Raw genomic sequence first — 23,900 nt, forward strand, 5'->3', positions numbered from 1 at the left:
TTGGTCATATCTGAACTTAGGCCTTTTTCCCGTTTTTTAGCTGTGATTGGTTGTGATCAAATATGGATGTTGTGTGTACTTAGGCCTTTTTCGCGTTATGGCTGTGATTATGTTGTCATTAAAAGTGTAATATTGTGTGTACTTAGGCCTTTTTTCCCATTAGTACAGCATGCTTTGTATTACTATGGTCTGGTTTTAGTTAGTGTAGTTGTCCTTTAGCGAGTTCTTTTCCCTTTTTCCCTAGGTTCATCGTCGTATTTATTAGGGTTGGTCAGGCGGTAATGTCATGATCGGTGAGCAGCAGTTTAAGGTCCTGGGGGGGCGTCACCATCCACGGAGGGGGCGGCCCAGGGGGAGGGGCCACTGGTCCCTCCTAGAACTTCAGGGGCAGGAATATCCGCTAGCTGCTTAAGATGCGGGGGAGGGAATCACGCTTTCCTTAGGCTGGTAGCCACCCCGCACATACATCATGACGTCAGCAAATGACGCAGAGTGTAAGGGCCCTCCTTGTTGGTTAAATGGAGTTCACGATGCCGGCGGGGTAGGCGGTCCCCTGTCGCACATGCGCACCTGTAGGTAAGGGCGTGGCTAGTAGGACTTGACACCGGTTAGCGACCTTGCCGTCGGGCCAGAAATGTTAGAATGCAAAATTCAGGCAGGATGTTAGATTCGGATAGGAAACACGCTGTATTAGACTTTTGTTAAGGTTAGCCTTTGATATTTGTCTTCAATACTGTAGATCTAATGTTATGAATTTTGCGGTTCTTAACATATTGATGTAATGCTGATATTCATCCTTTATTGTTTTGTATAATAAATACGGCCGGGGGGTCCCTGACCCCCCGCCTTCCAAAGACAACTTGCCTATGTCAATCCTTCAAGGTGTGGTGTGGGAAGCTGGGAGGGGAGGGTAGCCAGTCACGGACCATGAAATAGACATTTCTAAGTTTACCTCAAGAGGAAAGGAGGGAACATTCGGAGCAATTTAGAGAACAACCATGTTTTAAGATGTAATTTGTGAAGACATTTGTGATATATGGCATGTTACTGGCAACTGTACTGCTCACTTTTTGAAATTGTTTACAAAACATGTATGTATGCACCAAACGGTTGCTTGAGTTTACACAGTAGTCCAGGCGAAGCACTTTTGAAAAAAACGTAACTGTGTCGGACTTTACCTAAATCTATATAAACATTTGTAAAGCTCACGTTGAACCCGAAGGGCATCTCGGAGCTGGGTGACAGATGAGCACTGATGCTTTCCAGACTGGCCGGCTCCATCACCCGCGGAATGCTTGACTTTCAATAGCACTTATCGGTCAGGGTTCTTCCTCGTCTCTACTTTGCAAGCAAACATGTTAGCAAGTGCCTCTGTCGATGCTGCAGCGCCAATGCATGGATGGTGAAAGCGCCTCGTGTTCCTATCTTAGGCAATGTGAAGCGCATGACTTTTAATATGAAAATATAACGTTAGATTTTAATACTTTATGATACAGTGGCAATGCCTTCTTGGTTTTTTTGCTCACTTGTACTGTTTTCTACTTGCAAAAAAGCATTTAATGGTGGCGGTTGTGTTTTTTTGTTGTTGTTCAGCCCATTTTTAGAACCTACTTTAATTGTTCCCGCTCTAATTCATCGTCCTGTTCTTATTCCTCTGGTAACAGCTGGATGTTTGAATTTCTTAGCAATAATATGGCAGTGTATATGCTTTTACCTTGCTGTCTACAGATATAATTGAACTATTACCTGTCATGCAGTTGTTATCATAGTGCACACTTGGTAAAAACATATTGTATTCGTATGACGTGCTACATGTTGTCATGATCACAAAAGATTTTAATTTGAATATCTAGATTTTGATGAAAATAGGTGTGGTTAATGTCATTCTTTTCTGCATGGTACGGAGACAGTTTAAGCAGTGCCTCTTTTAAGTTTGCTGTGTTAATACACACGTGATAAAAGTGCCTCATCTTGCTTTAGGCACTGTATTTTATCATGAATTCATCTGCTTTATGCCAAGGTCATTATGTTAATCACTTCACTTTAAGAGCTATAACACAATGTTTGTTTTATTTGGCAGTTAGATTTACTCTACTTTAACTAACATATCCACTAATAAACAGTGTGACGGCCAGTCCTATTGGCTGTGCGGTGCTGATTGAATGTGTTTCCTGGTGTGCAATTGGCTCAGAATCCCCCCAGTAGCTGTGCTAGTATTGTAAAGGTTCTCTGCTCAGTAAGTCCCCAAGTGACCCCAGCAATGTCTGTAGAGCTGAAACTGGCAGAAGAATTCCCGCCTCCACAAGGAACAGTGCTGAATAACCATGATGTGTTGGATGGTTTCTTACCACTGATAGTAATATTTTACAAAGTTTGCGTAAAAGTCCAACGTCCGCTCTCAAATGCAGTCTCTGGCTGCTCAGTCTATCCTCCTAGATGTAATAAATGATGGAGTCGAGACAGGGACTGTGATGCTCTTTCTACTTTATTGGAAAAGTGGCACAAGGAATAGCAGAATCACAAGAGGTTCCTAGAGAATAACATGTTAAGTCGAAGAAAGAGAAATTGATCCCTTGTGTAGAAAGTTGGAAAGGGCCTGTTTCCACCAATCAGCGTTGTTGCAGAATTCATCAAGTAGCATGAAGACCAGGGGCAGTGCTACCCTGCAAGAGAGAAAAACAGACAATGGTGAATAATTTACTACTGTATGAATGAAATGCAAACCCCTCTAAGCAGATCACTGTAAAACCAACTGATGCAGTGATAGCAGACTTCTTTGTGCATGGTGTGTCAACATAAGCTGGCATAATTTTGCCCTTCATCAAGTTGATACATTAGACAGGGAATGACAGTTCAGAGGGGCATTTAACCGGATATCTTAGGGAATGTGTCCTGATCTGAAAATTAATATACCAGCCTTTGTATTTGTTTAGATTGATCGATGGCTTGTAGTGGTAGTGTGCATGCTGCCTACTGAAGAAATTGTCATTTTTAGTTCACGCTCTAGCCCTGTGAATGCACACCTGCAAATGAGTGAACTTTGGGTCATGTGCACTTATGAAACCGGGTTCTTAGTGTGTTTGACTCAGTTCCCTAATAAACATCATCATTTAGGGTTAACCCAATTAGGGTCGCACACACTTAGGGGGGGAGGGGAGCAAGCACTCGGTTTAACACACATGGAAGTTGCCTTGAGACTCTTCAGTCTATAAGTGGCTTTTTAAAGTGACAGCCCGCTCATAAAAGCGTGTGTTCAGTCCTTCGCAACATTTATGAACAGGGCAGTGTTCTGTCTGTCCCAGCCCTGAAGAGGTTATATTTATTCACAAAACGCCGCCTCACAGTGACACCTCTACCCTGCAGTTTTTCTTACATGAGGTGAGGAAAACGATTGGGCACGTCCAAGCCATATATTGTTCTTGCCTCTGAGCTATAGTCCGCTGTTGACAGCGGGGTGTGTAATCACCTAACATTTGCGTACTAAGATGGGAAGCTGTGTTATTCTCTGAATCAACCAAGCATCGGGGGTGCTGCCTATACGCTCCCTTTTCCCTTTGCTCTAGCCACCCTAGTCAAACACAGCTTCATTTATGATGATACCGTTGTTTCCAACAACAATTTGTGAGGCTCCTAGAGGACACCAATACAACATTGGATACATAAAGAGTATATTCACAAATCCTTTGCAAGATTACTAGAGTCTGTATGTGCAGAAGATGGATAACACCACGCCTGCTCCTCAATTAGGTTTTTATTCATTGTAGCACCACATTGGGCAAGACAGTACCTATCATTGCATGTAGTCAGAATGTAGTGTCTTTTTCTGTTTTTCTGTCGTCCATATTTATGGGCAGAGTCTGGACCTATAACACACCGTCAGAGATTGAGCAATCAAGCTCACAGACGAAGAGTCGTAAGTCAATCTACCTACACACACTGAGCGATCCCCCCAAAAAGTCACTCTCACACTGATCCTGATGAAGACCCCACGATCCACAAGGGCGACCTAGGGCAAAACAGGTCAACCAACCACTAGGTGCTCTGGATCACTAACACGTCAACTAAAGCTCAATTTTTATTATTTTTTAATATTATTCCTTTCTGACTAATAAAATACTTCCTACCTGAACTGAGGTAAGTTTAACTCACACTTTTCACTATCTACCTATCACTTAAGGCTTCCAAAAACCAAACAGTCTCCCTCCTGGTGGAGGACAACAGATTACCTGGAGAACCCAGGTGATTAAGACCCGATGATGACACTGCTCATCTAACTGAAGGAACGGGGAATAAACATAAACTGCACCCTTGACGGAGACATTTTGACTCTGGAAAACTGACACACGTGATTTATTCCCTTTGATTGTGACTTAACCACCCATTAAACAGCAGAACCCTGATGTTGTTGTGGTGGCCATTAAACAGTAACTTTATGGGGCACATGCATCAATGTAGACTTTTGCGGTTCCTTAATTGTGAATATTAAGTAATCGCAATTAAGCAATTGCAAAAGCCAATGCATGTAGGAATCGCTATGAAATTAGCGATTACTAAACATTCCTTAATTGTGACTCGCAAATTGCGAGTCGCAAATAAGGAATGCCTTCCTATTCATGAATGGGAGATTGCATGCGCAATTTGCGAGTACCAATGTTACTCGCAAATTGCGTGTGCAATTTCAAGGGTGCAAGGGAGTCAAAAGGACACCCTGTTGCACCCCTGAAATTGACCTGTGCACACATGCTGCGCACACACATGCCCCAAAAGCATGTGTGAGTGTAACCTACAACTTTGAAAAAAGCACTTTAAGGCATTTTTAAAAGTTTTTGCAAATTACCATCAAGTACAAATTGATGGTAATTTGCGCCCCCATTTAGCAAATTTGCAATTTGTGATTCCATCATGCATTGCATTTAAGGAGTAGCAATTTGTGATTCCTTAAATGCAATCGCAATTTAAGAAATCTAAAAAAAATTGCGATTTCTCAAATTGTGAGAGGCTGACAGTTTAATGCATCGCAGAAGCCATTATTGCGGATGCAAATGGACGATTTTTTGCGAATCGCACAGTTTGCGCTCGCAAAAATGGTTGATGTTGACGTTACATTATGGTATGGTATGTTATTTATTCTATGTATAGCATGTAGGTAACATCAAGTCAGCGCAAGTCACAAAAATTCATATGATGTTGAATTTATATAACATGGAATTTGTATAATGTCACGTGGTTTAATTTGTATAAAAGGTCACGTCACACCACTTGCCTGATGGCAATGATTATGCAAAATAGGAGATGTCACGACTTGGAACCATTTCTAGCAGGTATAAACAATTTTGTTTTAATTTGATGTTTATTGAACATTTGTAATGATTTATTATTCATTTAGAACAGTGTATATATGTTGTTGTCTTTTTTTATTTTATTGGATGTTTTTAAATATCTGAACAAACTAATTTATTCTGATCAATTGTCTAACAAGACCTAGGCACACAACTAGATAATAAACAGTATGTAATATTATTACAACAATTTGATTCAATCAAGAACAATCCATAATCATGCTGCAGTAGTGTTGCTGTTTCATTAATGCGATTTTCATTAAGCCACCACAGAAACCAGCCAACCCATGTTTCGTCGCATGTGGAAAGCAATTCCGCGACTTCCTCAGGGCTGAATATTGAAGTCTAAATCTTTGTATTCGCATTGCCGGTGATAATTCCAACCCGACTGGGCCTAAGCAGTATCTGTGCACAGTTAATCTTGAAGGAACGCCGGGCTGCCGGTTCAGAGATTCTCCGGCATGCCACAGCAGTGTTCTTTAATGTGACCAAAGAAGATAGATGTTGACCACTCTGCTGGTGAAATAGCTCACAGGCTAGCTAGAAAAAAGTCCCAAGGTGCTGGACCCAAGAATTATTATAGTGACCAATGGTGGTGATTTTCGTTAGGTTTAGGGGGAACGTGATTAAAACTGAGATCGCGTCTTTAGGGTAATCCGAAGCGTGTATGCTGTCAACTCCTCACGGCAGTCATCTGTGTTCCGGGTAGTGGACTATATTTGATCTGATCAATGTCTGATGTGAAAGAGTGGTGAAACTCGATTAGTTCATGGAAATTGCCCTGCGATTGGTTAGAGAAATGCTTGCAATCTTTATATTGGCAGTCAGGCCCAAGACAAGATGACTGCTCTTTCTGATGTGACTACCGCAGCCATTCGAACTCAGTTAGCCAGCTCTATGGCTGGGGTCACTGAAAACCACACTGACATATCTGAACAGTATCATACAGCCGCGGCCCGTGCAGGGCGTGTTGGTGGGGCGGTGACGTGGCGCAGAGGAGGGGCAGGATGGGGGGTTGCAAAATGCGGCATATGGCCGATTTCAGGTAAGTTACGAAAACATTTAATAAAACGAATTTCGTTGCGCGCGCTGCATCGCATTGCTGGTATCATAGTTGTGTTTTTCTCATCTCAACCACATTTGGCTGGTGTTAACCTCCAGTTGACAACCAGTTTTTGACCAAATTAAGCCTTTCATCTTTCTCTGCTATATACATCAGAAGTTTTGGTCCTATGGAGAAAGGAGCAGTGTATACATTACTTGTGGAATATAGCTCATTTTCACAGTTTTCTGCAAATGCTAAAGGCAAACCTTTCCATACCATCTGGGCACTTACAAACTGGGACACTTACTAGTTGTGAAAAGAGGCATATATGTTGTAGTTCTGAAACATGTCGACTCTGCCTCTTTATGGATGAGTGAAAATGCACTCTATTAATCCTTTGGGTGGTGTACAAAGGCAACAATAACATTAAATATAATGATACCCCAAACAATTTTGTCCTTACCAACACCACCCGCTTTACTACAGTATTTTGCAGGATAATCTAAACTAGATAATGTTGGTGGGTCACTGATATTATGTTGCTCTCACAGCCATAGATCACCACACCTTAACATATAGACGGTATCCATCATTTATTTTAGTTGCACTTTCAACTTTGGGTTGAGCTAAAGGTGGCTTCAGCATTTGCACTGTGTTGCTGCACACTCTTTCCTAAAGTTGGACTTGTGAGTATTAACAAAAACAGTATACTATATTAAAAATTACCATTGGAAAAATGATCTTGCATGACAACTTTCACAGCAATTATTTTAGAACTTCTCAATGTATCCATTGTATACAGCTGTCAGACGTGTCTGGCATAGACATAAGGTTGGCCGGGTGCGTAATAATACTGTGCTAATGATTTGTTTTTGTTAGCTGATGATTTCAATGCCAACATTTCTGGCCTGCTGTGCTGTGATTCCATCTACTGAGGAAGGATGAGAGTGGAACATACTGGCAACCTGATTAAACAACAGAATACATCACCAAGAAAGGTTTATGATGGACTTTATAGATGTGTTTGATATGATTATTTAATTTAAAAGTAAGAGGCATGTTGAGTGTCCTTTAATAGTCTCTGTGGACAAGATTGACAGAATTAACTCTTCAAAATAATTTCCCACTGTATCAATGAACATAACCTTCTGGCAGTCTCCTTCTAACTTCCACATTCACCCCCATGCTGATTTACCTTTCCCAAAAATTGAAATAATTATTTGATGTGGCAGAATTTTATAATGGGAACATAAAGATATGTTCCTAGTAACCTAAAATGTTGACAGGGTATATTCTTGATATAATAAACACCTTCCTTGATGAAGGTGTACAGGAATTTAGTACATTGTAGTCTTGTGTTATTTCTTATAAATCCCCAGTCTCTGCTTTGGAGTTGTTTTTCTTTTAGACAAACTTGGAACCTCAACCTTGCTTGAATGTGGATATATATATACACTGTGCTAAGAATAACAAGAGTGGGAGATTTGTTTTTGTCCTGGATCTCACTCCTGTACTTTATCCCCAGCGCCAGAAACAAAATTAATGGGGCTTTTCCTCAAGTGTATATTATGCTGCAAGAAACTCACCATTGTTGCTCACTGTCGGCACTTTTATGCATTAGCTACAGACCGGGTCAGATTAGGACCAAAAAGAGGCCCGGGCAACAAAATAAAAGTGACACGCAAAGCGAATCAGATAGATAAAATATAGTGCCACCTTTGGAAATCATGCCAGTTTTGAACTTGTAACGTCATGCTGTATGGGTATTTTGCAAGGTATTGGACACTGCATGCATTTGTGTTTGCTATGGGAAATGTTTGTGGGAATATTAGGGACTATAACGTAAAATCCAACACACAGGGCCATAAAACAGGCCCACAAACAGCTACACAGCCTGCCCACATGCTGATCTGTCAATAGGTCAGTCTGACACTGGCAACAGAGCCACTAGTGTGTGCATTAAAATAACACAACTCGCAAAGACTATATGACGTTACAATACAAACAATTAAAATGCATACTTTTACAACGTGGTTTTTACATCGCAACTACCATTACATTGCATGATTTTACAATGCCTACGATTACAATGCATTTTTAGAAACTAGCTTCACAATGCATTCCATTACAATGCATACCATTACAACGCATACCATTAAAACGCTTAATACTTTTAGGGTAACATTAGGGTAATTGTTAGATAGTGTAAGGGTAAAAATTACTATTCTCACTCCAGTGAGTGCAACAGTAGGGTAAGTGTTGGATAGTGTAGAGGCAAAAATTACTATTCCCATGTAGCCCAAAACCCATACCTACCCTAAAACAACAAAATTCTCCATTACTTACCTTAAAATGCATTGTAATGGCATGCATTGTAATGGTATGCATTGTAATGGCATGTGTTGTAGTGACATGTGTTGTAATGTCTGCGCTGTAATGCATGCAATGTAAATGCAGATTCACTGTAAAGGTAGTGCATTGTAATGACTGTGTTATAATGGTTGTTTCCCCTCTCAAAATGTGCATCAACATTTCTCTCTAGGCAGATTACATTTTGTTATAGTTAGTGTCACCAGGTGCCGGTAACTCATGGTGTCACCCCCTCACGACTTACCGCATGGACCTCCTCTGCTCCGAGTCCGTCAGTGGACACAGATGGCAAATAACGGGACCATACAGAATCCTTAGTAACGTTTGTAAATGTAGGTCCTATATTTACAAAATGTGCCTGTTAACAACAGTGTGATAATGACTCATTAATCAGGTTGTACAGTGGGCTGCCTGCTGGTCAACAGTTTATTAGAATTTATAATATCATAGGTATGGTATTTTGTACTGGTGTGGTGTTCCCACTATCCAGTAACACTATATATAAGTGGTCGAAGTGGGGGTAAAAAAGTAGGGGAACTGTGGGTGGAGAATCAGAGGGCGGGAATAATCCAAGGATTGGATCAGTGGGCGGAGCCCTAGGTGTGGCCAGAATGCGCAAACATCCCAATTTTTTTTATTTGTTTGGTTTCACTGCCCAGTTTTATCAACCAATGGATACACATGATTATTTAAGGTATTAATGAGTTATTGACAGTAAAACGTATTCACAAAGTGGGACATGCTTCTAATCACAGAATGTCCCCAAATACGATAAAATGTGGAAGCACAAGCCATTTGTCTCCGAGCCATGGAGTTTCTGTCATCAGCACTTCTCCCTTTTTCCAAAACAGCAGTTCAAACATGAATGGCTAACAATCCTAGTTTGCAAATGTTTTCTAAATAATAATGGCTCTTCCATATTTACCTCATAATGCAAGATCTGCAGCATAATCTGACCATTTAAACTAATAAATTGTTTGTAGCTCAAACGTATCAAAAGTTAATAAAAAATGTGACTTGTGTTGCTGCGGAGTAAATGACAGTTAATAGCTCACTGTTCTATGTTAGGATTTTAACTTATAAAATGCAAGTAACAAAAGGATCTCTCTGACAAAAGCAGTAGCCCACTGGCCTATTTACATTATGTGCACTTTGTGATCTGCATGGTACATGTTCTTTGCAGCAGGTACATTAACCCTCTGAGCTACCTTTCCATGAGCCAAATCTTCCATTAGACAAAATTCCGATCTCTCTCTAGGAAGAACATTAATAACCAGAGTCATCATGACATTTTTATTGTTACTGAAAATTGCTGGAGGCCAGGAAGGAGGCAGCAAGCGCCTTTAAAACCATAATAGACTTGCAAAAATGATGCCTCCATCTAAAGTCAGCACCTGGTGCGGTCACACCTGTTGCACCGCCCTAGAGCTGGCCCTTCTCAAGGGTCCTGTGATCTCAGTGACAGGGTCATTGTTGTTCTAGGGTGTGCTGCTTCATAGGCCTGCCCGCAAGACTGGAGGTGAACTTCAGTATGAATAGTGGTGGACAAGCCTTGAAGGTTAACCTACACTTGTCATGCTAGGGTCCACCTTCTGGTGCTACGACACCAGGGATTCTAATGTCTTGCGAAGCCTTCTAAGGTCTAGCATGAGATAGTGCTCTCTCAGGAGAGTGGCCTGGTGAACTGGTTATTAAGGCTGAACCTGGTTCCCCAGTTCCAAATTCAGCAGCTCTGGCCATAGTGCCACATCCTCTCCCCCACTGAACACCATACTGCCCCACTGAGAAAATCTCAGACTGCCTTCAACTACAACCCAATTGTTGCCAGCTATAAACACCTGGATGCGGTTCAATTTAAATTACGCACTGGGCAAGAGCAATATGTGGCCTACAAGGAAAAAGCAAACAATCATAGGGAATGCAAAATTTTGCAAACCATGTGAAATGTAAGCAGGAACAACATGGTTACCTTAACGTTTTTACACTCACTGTTCAGAAATCAGTGAGTGCTTTTGCCTGAAAAGTTAAGGTCATGACAACAGGGCCCTGAATGGACCTATATCAATGACCATTGCTTATATCCTTACAAAACGTAAGCAGTATGGTAAAAAAAGACAACATCCCTAGATGCAGAGCAGCAGTACAAATTTTGTTTTTTAATCGTCACATTGCAGTACCTCCAGGATTGGTGCACTAGTTCCAAGCCCTGGGAAAACAAAGCCAAGACAACAAAAATAGCGCTTCACTGCAAACTCTGTAAAAGAGGCGCTAATGTGTTCGGGTGTGTATAAAATCAATCTGGCCAGTTTGCTACCACTCTGTCTTACTTTATTTAGTTATTTATTTTTCATATTTTTAAACTTTTATTCCCGATGCTGCACTTTGGAATTAAATGTCAGAAAAATACGACATTGATTTTCCAGCAAAAGTGATTTTCTTTTTTGGATCCATTTCTCAGGGTAGCAAATAAAAGAAAGGAGAGGAAAGAGAGTGAGAACCCCGTCTTGCAGCCACTGTTTCAGTAAGAGAAGAACTGCCGGGCAAGCAGGCGAGAGGCCTAAGCTTGTACACAAAGCTGCTGTGCCTGAAAGTCGTCTTCGCAGGCCTCCCGACAGCTCAAAAGATGGGCCCACAATTCGGTGATCAGAGGCAGGCAACCTCGCTCCGCACTGCCTTCGCCCTCCCCCTGCGCCCTGCTGGGTGTCACCCCATGTGAGGGTGTCACCCGGTGCGGTCCGCACCCCCCGCACCCCCATAGTGACACCGCTGAGAACATCTAAATGCATTGGCAGGATTAAGAGCTAACTTGATGAAGCACTTGACAAGCTGACTGAGGAAGGTGACCAATGGATCAGCCTCGCTGGTCTCGTATCATCAATATTAGGATGGTAGTACTAGGTTCTTTTAGTGTTTTGATAACTTGAGGTCTTTAGTAATAAAACTGATATGGGCAGGAGAACATTCCTGGGAAAAATGGAGTACACTCATTCTGCATTATTTAGACGGGTGATTTGGGGCGGCGTGTACAAGATGGCAAACGGGATGGTCACTTAGACGCGGGGGAGGAGTATGTTTTGTGACAGGAGGGTGGCCACTAGATGGCAGGCTGGAACCAATGAAGGAACCAATTGATGGTTGGCCGGGACCACGATGATACTGAGGCATCCGGCTGTGCCCAGCCACACTATAAAGAGGAGGAGATCCAGGTGGAGGGTAGAGGTGGCAGATTGGGCTTTCTGACAGGTGTACCCTCATCCCTGGGGAATGTGGTGGTCGGCGCACGCTGTGCTGGGGAGCACAACCAAGGAAATCCCTCACCCAGCAGGGAACGCCAGTAGTGGTCGATGCGGGCTCGCCGGCTTAATGAGGCTCCTGCAGGGAAAGTAATGGAGATGGTGACAGAAGGAGCAGACCACCTCCCCGATAGAGTCTGAGTGTAGCATGAGGTGGCTGCAGAAGGTGGGGGCTCTGCTGAAGCCCAGAGGAAAGTGTGTAATTGTTTTTTGCCCTGCATGCCCTATGGCTGTCCTGCACAACCCGTCACTGGATTCTATCCCCCTCTCAGCTGCCTGGAGGATTGGGGACGCATAGTTACTGTTGCCTGCCCACTGGTCATTCAGGACATCTCCTCCCAATACCTGGTGAGACAGCAAATTGTGAGGTGCGGTGCTGCATATACCCTGAAGTACCTGGGATGGCCTGCTGCCTATGGGGCTATATGTACCAACATGTCATCATAGTCACAGAGATTGTAGCTGCAGTTTGGCCCCCCTTGTGTGCCGCAGGACTGAGGGGGGACTTTTATACCCCTAATAATGCAGGTTGTTCTAGCTAGATCTGTATTCCTGGACTCACTAACTATCCTTCGCAAATAGCTAAAGCCCAGTAAGGGAGAGGTGGTGATATCTCACAGGCCCATGCTGTGGTGGAACTGTCATTGTCCGTGGTTGAGCTCCATTTTCACAGAAGTTCTCAGAACTGCTGGCGGTGGTCAGCAGCCTGAAGTCCTCCATTGAACCAAAACTGGACTCTTTTATAATTGATATGGTGCTTTTGAAGGATGATCACAAAAAACTGAAAGACTGAGTGCAGCATGTGGAGCAGGCACTGGAGATAGCCCAGCCCACGGTCACAGATTATCAAGCACAGATAGAGGTGCTGCAGAAGGAGGTGGCACAACCACCGGCCCGAGCAGATGATTTTGAATGATGCTCACAATGGAATAATATCAGGGTAGGTGTTCTGCTGGAGGGGGCAGAAGAACCAAGCATGGACCTGTACCTATAAACGTGGCCACCCTCTAGCATCAGGCACCTCTGAGACCGGTGGTAACATTCGTGTGCTGAAGGTCCTGGATGCTGCAGAACAGCAGGATCACTATTTTCCCAGATTACACCATGGATGTCCGCAAGCTGCATGATGCATTTTGTGAAGTGAATCACTGGCTCCGCACACTGAAAACCACGTACACGTTGTTGCTTCCAGCAAGGTTGAGGGTGGTATCTGACACTTAGACATTGTTTTTCACCACTTCTGAGGAAACGTGGTCTTGGCTTGAGTCTAGGGAGGATCAACAATGCACACCTCCATCAGATAATGAAGGTGGCTGGCAGCCCCAGAGGTGCATGAGATATGCCACTAAAAAAGGTAGCCCGCACGAGGCAGTCGCTCCAAGGCGCAGGCTGGCTTGGGCATAGTGGAGGTGATAGCATTGGTGGGACAAACCTTGGCCTTTGACCAGATGTACAGGAACTCTGAGGACCTTAATGAGACTCAGCGAGAAGACAAACTGGTGCTGGAGCTGCCGGAGGAATTGTGGAGTGGTCCGTAGATCACCCCACTGACTGTGGACTTATTTCATTCTACTTGAGTATGGTATATGTCTTCTTTTTCTTCTTCCTTTCTTATTCCATTGCTCTTCCTAACCATTGAGCATGCAGTGCAGTGGCATGCGTGCAAGAGTGGGGATGGGGAGGGATAGAGGCAGTGGTTAAAGGGCAGACACTTGCAGTCCTGCACCAATATTTGTGAGCGAGGGTGTGCTTCGACATAATGATGATAGCGGGAGATGAAGCAGCGGAGTCTTTTGGCTGTGTTTGTATCTGGGATAGATTACCACCAGCAGTGCAGAAGCTCAGTAGTAATAGCCAAATAATTACCAGTGTTAAATGGCTGTGACCGATTGAGGGTGCACCCAAGGAGTGGGAGTTGCGGGAAACAGTTCCATGATAGTTGAAAGTTTATTTGTTGGTGTTCATTTGCTTTACTGGGTCCTCTGTTGTCTTGGTCACTTTTTGAATGATGATTGTAGCACCATTACTGCACTTAATAGGGAGAACAAGACCTTCAGAGAATACATGGTTTTGATCTTTAATGTGAGGGGCATGGGAAATGTTACTAAGCGTCATAGGATCTATTTCTACTTGCGGAGGCGCACTGCTCAGTTTGCTTTCCCTCAAGAAATTCACTTGATCAAGGAGACTACGTAAAAGGTGGCGGAGACAGGTGTTGGGCACCACATATTCAGCATGCGCCAGAGGGTGCTACTATGGGTTGCTCTGGGAGTTCCATTTGTTTTCGGGCACACTCTGGTTGATCCAAAGGGCCGTTATGTCATTGTAAAGGGTATGTTGGATGGTGAACCCTTCAGATTGGTGGTACTGTATGCTCCTAACTTGGGATAACCCATGGTTTTTAACTGGTTAACTCCTGCAATCCTGCAGTCAGCCATGGGTCTGGCATTGTGGTGTGGGGATTTAATTGTGATCAAGACCTGGTACTGGACAGCTTGATTCCCCCAATACCGGCTGCTCAATTGCACATAAACTCCAGACAACTGCAACAGTGGGCCCATGAAAAGGCAAGTTGTGGATGTGTGGCATACCCTTTATCTTTGCACCATGACGTTTCCTATTACTCTCATCTAAATGTATTCCACACATGTATTCATTTGATATATGCTAGTAAGGGACTGATGCTTGCCTGTACAGGGGCCAAATATTTAGCAGGGACATTATTGGACCCATTGTGGGTGATATTTGGATGGGGCTGAGCTCCATCACTGATACCTATGTGGTGACTGCAGCCCAGGGTACTAGATGATATACCATACAGGACACAGGTGGTAGAACAGATTACTCAATACATCATGGAAAACAAAGACACAGCTACAAATGTAGGAGTAAAATGGGATGAATTCAAGGTAACGATACAGGGGAATGTATGTCATCACATTTCGGCATTAGGAGGAGTTTTCAACGGGAACTACTCAAGCTGGGGGGTCCACTGAGGGAAGCGGAGTAGCGATAGGAATCAGATCCGGAGGGCCTCTATACACTACAGGACATTAGACACTCACATAGGCAGATGCTGCAATGCCTCTCTATCTTCAACTGCAGGTAATACACCAAAATGCAACATGAACTGGGAGATAAGGATAGCAGTTTACTGGACTGGTTGCTTATCTCTGAGTGACCCCAATTTGTCATATGGGCCATCCAAATGGTGAATTCCCAGTTAGCTTCAACAGGGAATGTGAGACATTTTATTCAACAATTTGCTGGGCACAAGTGACAACACACCCCAGCGACATAGTGGCATACCTACGACCCCTTGATATGCCGAGACGTGACCCTCTCTTGAAACAAGAACTAGATGACTCACTGACACTGGAAGAAATTATCCTGGCTATTAACCAGATAGCTAGAGGGAAAACACCTGGCATGGATCAGTTTCTTCCACATACCGGGCGTGGCATGCCCTGTCTGTTGAAAATGTATAGTGGAGCTAAGAAGCTGGAAGATTGTCAGGCAGCATGAGGGAAGCCTTAATAGAAGTACCCCTGCAACCTGGTAGAGAACCCCTGGAGGTAACATCATATAGACCCCCTCTTTACTCAATCTTATCTATAAGGTATTGAGTAAAGCACAATCCAATGGATTGATGCCTATGGTCCACACAGTAATCCACTTAGACCAGAATGAGTTTATTCCAGGCTGGAACACTTTTTTCAACTTGCATCAGTAATTTGGGATTATGGATTGGGCACACCAGACAAATAATCAGGGATTAGTGGCCTCTCTTGACATAGAGAAGGCGTTTGACACCCTGGATTGGAACTGTATACAGGCAGCCCTGGAAAGCTGGGCCTGGTCCAGGAGTTTTGTAACTGAATACAGGTGTTGTATGAACTCCCCATCTCTACGGTACGCAGTAGGAGGCTCGTTTCTGAGAGTTTCAGGATTGAGAGATGCACCAGTCATGGGTGTCCATGTCCCCCCTGATGTTTACCCTGGCCATGGAGCCACTGGTGTTTATGCTCCATAAGGGGGTGCGTGACTGAGGATATACAGTTGGAGGCCATCCTAACATAGTCTCCATTACACGGATGACATACTAAAATATTTGTAAGCGGACTCTTTAATTCTCCCATGTGAATGTCGACTTTAGACACCTTTGACCAAATATCCGGACTGCAAATTAACTGGGAGAAATTATGTCTCTTCCCATTATTGCAGACCCCTGATGCCCCCTTGTTATGGAAGTATGACAGGAACTGGTGGAGGGGAACCTGGGAAGGGCATGATCCTCGATGCGACAATCGCTGCCCTTCTGGACACAGCAACCTCTATCACTTAGGGGGAGAGATGTCCATTGCTAAAATTGTAGTCCTTCTGTGTCTCCCGTATTTCTTGATAGTGCTGCAGGTGATTTTGAAGAGAGCCTTTTTTGTGGACCTTCAGTGGTTACTGGCCGCCTTGATCTGGACGAATAAAAGGCATAAAGTAAAACTAGAGACGTTATATGCCACACTAGAGGATGTTGGGTTGGAAGCTCCCAGTTACAAGTTCTGTTAAGCCGCAGTCCAACTCCAGAGGCCCCTCAAATGGATACTGGATGAGGCCAACCCAGAACAGCTTCTGACAGGGACTTTGGGGCCTGCTCACCCTTGGAGTGGCTTTTGACTTCCCCCCATACTGCAGTCACCAATATGCCAGCGTGGACTTGGAAGATATATATATTTTGGGGAAAACAAAATATTCCTTATATGCCTGGCCTGCCACTCTGGCCCCTCCCACAGAACAGACACTTAACCAGGACCTTCCCGGTGGACTCTTGTACAGCTGTTGGGTTGAAGACCTCAGGGGATATAATAGTGAATGGTAGTATCTGCACTTTCGAACAATTGATGGCCGGAGATGGACTCGATCCAGGGCTGGTCCTTTTGTACTCTGCACTGAGGAGAGTGGTGGGGAACCTGAGGAGATTGGAGGGGAACCCTTCACAGATTGCTGGCCCGCTGGACCTGATGCTGACATTGACTGGAATCAGACAGGCTATCTCACATACATACAGGGCACTCAAAGATCACAGCACTGATGAGAGGTTCCCAGGGCTCAAGGTCTAGTTGGAGGAGAAATTAAATGTGGAATTACAAGATTCCACATGGAGGAGGTTGGGTTCAATAAAAATGATTATGCCGAACGCAAGGTTTAGATTTACGTAATTCAATTATTTGCACCACACCTACCTTTATCCAGACAGAATAGAAAGTGTTTTCCCCGGCACTGGGAAGAGGTTTCCTTGATGCCAACAGGTTAATCCACACCTCCTCCAAATGGTATGGCTGTGTCCAACAACTGAGTTCTTCTGGCAGACAGTGTTTGCCTGCGTGTCAGATGCTTTCATGACACTGCTGATGGGTCTCCAAATGTTGACATTGGTATGAGCAAAATGGCATATCACAATGGCATGGAGGAGTGCACTCACCCCTACCATGATTGTGTAGCAAAGGGAAGTGATTCCATGGGCAAATGCAGAGCTATTGGTTTGGATAGATGCTAGAGCACGGGATGGGAGATGTAATGTCAAAGAGCAATGGAATGAGTATTTAGCCAGGCTTAATGTAATTCTTTCCCTCACAGACAATGCTACTACATCTTAGACATAAGGCTGCTTGTTGGCTGTAGCCGTGAGTAATTTACTGCCTATTGGAGTGTTCTGAGGTTCTGACTCCTAATGTACTTTGAGAATGGATGGAGCTGGGCATGAGCGATTGAGCAGAGATGATGGCTTTTTTCATTTTTTTTTTCATTTTAGGGATTGTGCTTATCCATTATGTTAATATTGGAATCCTAATGGCATGATTGACATGTTCTGATTTTCATGATCCTTATGTTAAGCATCTGCAGGTAATTGTTTTGATGTATAGGCTGCTTGAAAAATACTATAACTAGGCTTTAACCTTTGTTTTTTTATTGAATAGCTGCAAAATGTTTCTGTACAAAGCTTTACCTCTCTGAAAAGCTCTAAGAAGAGCATAACACTGTGTCAGCGGTTGCTTTTACTCATTTCAGGTTGGCTTGGTTGGTATTTTAGGAATTCAAAACTGTAATACTGTGCCTGGAGTGGTAAAGGACTTGTGTCATTTTGTAGCTTGGCATGGACAGCACTGTGCTAGTCCTATGCTTAAAGACTTTGCTGTAAAAATGGCCATATCTCGGTATGGATGGCAGTGTACTCCTCCCATGCTTAAAGACTTCGAGAGAAAAGCAGACATTTGAGGTGAGCAGATCTAGAGTGTCACTGGTGTTGAAAGTGCTCTATACAGGAGCTGCTTTCCACCTAAACTTGAGAACTACCCAGAGTTCTCTGTTGCATTTCTGCATATATAATACATATATATATATATATATATATATATATATATATATATATATATATATATATATATATATATATATACACACACACACACATACACATACACATATATATATATATATTATAAATTCACAGAAAAAACCATAGGATTCAGGGACGTTATAGTTAGTTGGATATTTCACTCGTACAAAACCAGAGAAATTTGTCCGTTACAGTTAGTAGAGCTAACTCTAACTCGCGCCCCAGCAATTCACTGCTGATGACATCACATATTACATCACTCATGACATATTCAGTGACATCACTGATGACATCACTGATGACATCTCAAATGACATCACTTATGGCATCATCCAGTGAATGTGTGTTTCTGTAAAATTTAAATATGTTTTAGATATGTTAATGCCAAGGTGTTTTGAAGAATGAGTTGGCGTATAAGTGTCTGGGTGGAGGATTTAATAGGTGTGTAACTGACTGTATAAGTGATTGATTCATTGTGTCTTACTGAATGCATTGGTTAGTGACTAAACTGTGTGAATGTCTGTATGAGTCTGTCTGTTGTTGTGTAAACTGCTACATGGGTTGGTGAGTACCTACATGAGTGTCTTTATGGGTTATTTATTGGTTGCATGAGTATCTGTAGGGGTGCCTCAGTTTTTGTGTGTGTGGGTGGGTGAGGGTGTGTGATTTTCTGCATACATGTGTGAGTGGATAATTTAGTGTGTGTATGGGTTCAATAGTGCATGTGGAAATAGCTGTATGGGTGAGTGAGTGTGTGCATGGGTGTGTCAGTGAGTGAATGGATGTCTCAGTGGTACATGTGTGAGTAACTACATATGTGAAAGGCAGTATATGTGAGTCTTGGAGTATATAAATGACTATATGTGAGAGTGAGTGATTGTGAGAGCAGCGGTATAAATGAGTGTGTGCTTGTATCAGTGATTGTATAAGAGAGTAAATATATGTTAGTATCTGTATGAATATGTTAGGTAGTGAATGTATAACTGTATAGGTGAGTAAATGGCAGTGTTATTGATTCTTTACATGACTAGATAGTTGTGTCAATAACTTTATGGATGAGTGGCAGTGTGTGAGTGTCTGTATAGGTGTATGAGTGCATATGATAGTGCTGTATTGATGAGTGACTGCATGTATGAGTGACTGTATGGGTGAATGAATGAATGTGTGTGTAGACCTAGGAATTAGTCAGTGGTATGTAGTAACTGCTATTGGTTTGTCTATGGTTTCAAAAATGGTAGTCTGTATTTTACAGTGGCTGTATCAAAGCTTATATTAGGGAGTGAGGAGGTGCATGCAATTATCACATGGATGATGTCATCAGTGATGTCATTTGAGATATCATGAGTGATGTCATCAGTAATGTCACTGACCATGTCATGAGTGATGTAATATTTGACGTCATCAGCAGTGCATTGTGGGGGCACAAGTTACAGTTAGCTCTTCTAACTATAACGGCCGAATTTCTCTGGTTTTGTACGAGTGAAATATCCAACTAACTATAACATCCCTGAAACCTATGTTTTTTTTCAGTGAGTTTCTAATGTTTTTTAAATGCTAATTTCTAACTATAACGTCCCTGAAACCTATGGTTTTTTTCAATGAATTTCAAAGGTTTTTTAAATGCTAATTTCTAATTAAAATGTTCATTAAACCTATGTTTTTCAGTGATTTTAAATTATCATTCCTTTCTCAAACTGGTAAAACCAGCCGATATCGCCAGTTTTCCAGCAATAGCTTCCGCAAAAAAAATCTCCACAAATGAGATCGACAACTAACGATATGCAGAGTAGGCGTTCCTGTGCAAAAATACCACAAAAACACCACTTCCCGATATTTTCAATGACCAGCCAAATCTGCGATGAGATCCAAAAACAGGCGATAACCAACGTTAGCAGTAAGAATTAAACATCTGCCTTTTACTGGTATAAAGCAGGACGACTACCTACATTGTGAAAGGGAGCCCAGCCCAGAACCAAATCTGAAGAACAACACATGTCATAGAGCTACTGATCATGCAGCTCTGACAACCAAGAAGGCCACAACCCCTACCACCCACAGGAGCTCCCCCCAGACCACCCCGCCACTACCACTGAGGCAGCGCAGAAAAGGACAGCAGACCTTCCAAAAACGGCATGGCACCTCAGCCACACAATAGCTGAATGTTGGGAGATGTGGCAACTAAGTATGTGTGAAGGACGCAAGTCACCCATCAATAACAATGCACACAATACCAAGTGTAGAGGTGATGTGCTGGACAGACCTCACTATGCAGAGCAGAAACCTCTTCATGTGGACATATGCTGTGGGTGCTTGTAGTGTTGTGGACAGTGGACGCAACAATGTTACCTCAGGCAGTGGGGAAGATTTTGGTAATGTAGTTGTGTTGTCCCCCCTGTAAGCGGAAGCAGAGTGGGCTGGTCCAAAGTACGGCACTCCAGCGTAGGAGTGTGAATAAATAGGCCGGGGCTCTAGGCATGGTTCAATTCTGGGAAGGCCACAGCAGAGGCCCTCACCCTGCCACGAGGCCGCCGATGTGATCGCCAACCTCCTCCATAAAGGCCCCCTGTGAACCCAGCAGCACAACACCGCAGAATTATGGCTGTACAGACTACTGCCTTCGATGTACAGTGCGGACAGCAGGGCTCACAATTCAGATCGAGTCGCAATTGCAGATGACGCAGTCGAGTAGACAAGAGACAATGCTCACAGTCCGGCCCGCCCGGACACCGCATCATGGCAAGCTGCACACAAAATGAGTGCTTCAGGTGCCACTAACTCTGTGCACAATAAGTCATTGCCACATAGCCTTATTAAGGCAGAATTCATTAGACAAAAGGCATTGTTACCAGTTTGGCCCTCCTGGACCATGCATCATCGCAGGCTGCGCACACGCTGAATGCTTCTGGTGCCACTAACTGTGCAGTTCAACTCAATGCCACGTGTCTGCGGGCCCTTGTTGACTGCTGCCTCCGGCCTACACTGCGGACAGCAGGGCTTACAATTCACATCGACTCGCGATTGCAGATGAAGCAATCCAGTTGGCAACACTGGTTGCTTCAGGTGCCACTAGCTCAGTGCACCACAAGTCATCGCCACGTAGCCTTATTAAAGCAGAATTAATTAGACAAAAGACATTGCTACCAGTGCCTCCCACACACGCATGTTGCTTCAGGTGCCACTAGCTTAGTGCACCACAAGTCATCACCAGGTAGCCTTATTAAAGCAGAATTAATTAGACAAGAGACATTGCTACCAGTGCGGCCCGCCCAGACCACGCATCTTCTCAAGCTGCACACAAGCTGAATGCTTCTGGTGCCACTAACTGTGAAGCTCACGTGGCTATGGGCCCTTGCTGACCGCTGCCTCTGGCCTACACTGTGGTCATTAGGGCTCACAATTAAAATAGAGTCTTGATACATTAATTACAGAGTCCAGTAGGCAACTAACTATAACGTCCCTAAAACCTACATAATACCCTTTTAGTATCCTTGCTTCAAGAACTTGTTTTATATCAATTATAGCTTTAGTACAATGACCTAATTCATCTTGCAACTCCAAAGGAACACTGAATGGCAGTCTACACTGCAGACAGCAGAGCTCACAATTCGAATTCAGTTTTCCTTTATTTATTGCAGAGTGAACTGTACTCTATGTTCTCTGATTTTGTCAAGAAGAAGTCACAAAAAGCATTCCTCGATGTCTGTGCTGACTACGGCCTTGGATCTACACTGCGGACATCAGGGCTCACAATTAAGATCGAGTCACGATTGCAGATGGCGCAATACAATAGGCAGCAGACATTGCTCCCAGTGTGGCCTGCCCGGACCATGCATCATCGCTGGCTGCGCACACACTGAGTGCTTCAGGTAACACTAACTGTGCAGTTCAAGTCAACACCAAGTTGCTGTGGGTCCTTCCTGACTGCTGCCTCCAGCCAATACTGTGGTCAGCAGGGCTCACCATTAAAATTCAGTCTTGATTCAGTAATTTCACAATCCAGTAGGCAACTATTACGTCCCTGAAACCTACACATTTCGACAATGTATTCTATACATATTTCATCTTTTGTTCCATACCCCTACACTGCGGTCAGCAGGGCTCACAATTTGAATTGAACCTTCATTTATTAATTGCAGAGAGAATTGTACTCTATGTCCTCGGATTTTTTCAAGAGGAAGTGACAAAAAGCATTCCTCGATGTCTGTGCTGACTACTACCTTCCATCAACACTATTGACAGCATGGTTCACAATTCAGATTGAGTTGTGATTGCAGATGACGCAGCCCAGTAGGTAACAGACAATGCTACCAGTGCAGCCCTCCCGGACCACACATCATCGCTGCCCCTATCTCAGTGCACCACAACTCATGGACCCTTTATGATACACGGCATGATGGTGTCAACCAGCAACAAATTACAGTTGATGATATTTTACGCATTATATGGTTCACGCATTTGTGGTAAACATATATACTGTATGCTGTTAATTATTCAGCAGGTTTGTTGCTTTATGATGTTCCAATGGGGTTTTACTCACTCCAATATGGCGCTTGTTTATGGACTTATGGTGGTCCTCTTTTGCTCTCCATACGCTAATGTATCACATGACCAATGACGTTTTGTTAAAATGCCGTTCGTTTCTCGGCGCGAAATCTAAAAACATCAGATTAAGGCGTCAGCCGAAACGCAAAAACCAAAGGAAATGATGGACGGAGTGTTGAGCATTGCAAGCACTCACCCCCAGTCAACTGATCTGGGTTTAATCCATCACCGTTCTTTAGCCCACTCTGCCACCCCAGTTCAGACATGGCCATATGCAAATCAGTCTGACCCTGTGCCTCATGGGAACAGTCCAGCCCGAACTGCCAAGCCATGTCTTCTCTGGACCGGAAACAAGCTTCCTAGGACCGGTTTCTGGCATTTCAGCCGTCTTCAGCCAGGCTTGCTTGAATCCAGTGGTAAAGTGAGCAAGGGACTCACGTCTGAGCATACCCTGCCAACTTATGGCGAACAAAGCAAAAACCAAAGGAAATGATGGACGGAGTGTTGAGCATTGCAAGCACTCACCCCCAGTCAACTGATCTGGGTTTAATCCATCACCGTTCTTTAGCCCACTCTGCCACCCCAGTTCAGACATGGCCATATGCAAATCAGTCTGACCCTGTGCCTCATGGGAACAGTCCAGCCCGAACTGCCAAGCCATGTCTTCCCTGGACCGGAAACAAGCTTCCTAGTACCGGTTTCTGGCATTTCAGCCGTCTTCAGCCAGGCTTGCTTGAATCCAGTGGTAAAGTGAGCAAGGGACTCACGTCTGAGCATACCCTGCCAACTTATGGCGAACAACGCAAAAACCAAAGGAAATGATGGACGGAGTGTTGAGCATTGCAAGCACTCACCCCCAGTCAACTGATCTGGGTTTAATCCATCACCGTTCTTTAGCCCACTCTGCCACCCCAGTTCAG

At 43.7% G+C, this 23,900-nt stretch overlaps 1 protein-coding gene across 1 annotated transcript in view; it reads right to left on the reverse strand.

Annotated features, from left to right (window-relative positions):
* Window positions 1-2,467: 2,467 nt before the first annotated feature.
* Window positions 2,468-23,900, reverse strand: part of LOC146811161 (uncharacterized) — a 262,013-nt gene continuing 240,580 nt past the window's right edge. Inside the window, exon 9 of the mRNA XM_085618221.1 lies at window positions 2,468-2,663. The gene's annotated coding sequence lies outside the window, so the exon portion shown is untranslated. The remainder of the gene's footprint in view (window positions 2,664-23,900) is intronic.

This window comes from Triturus cristatus, chromosome 7 (assembly GCF_964204655.1).
Source record: "Triturus cristatus chromosome 7, aTriCri1.1, whole genome shotgun sequence".
In the NCBI taxonomy this organism is placed as follows: Eukaryota; Metazoa; Chordata; class Amphibia; order Caudata; family Salamandridae; genus Triturus; species Triturus cristatus.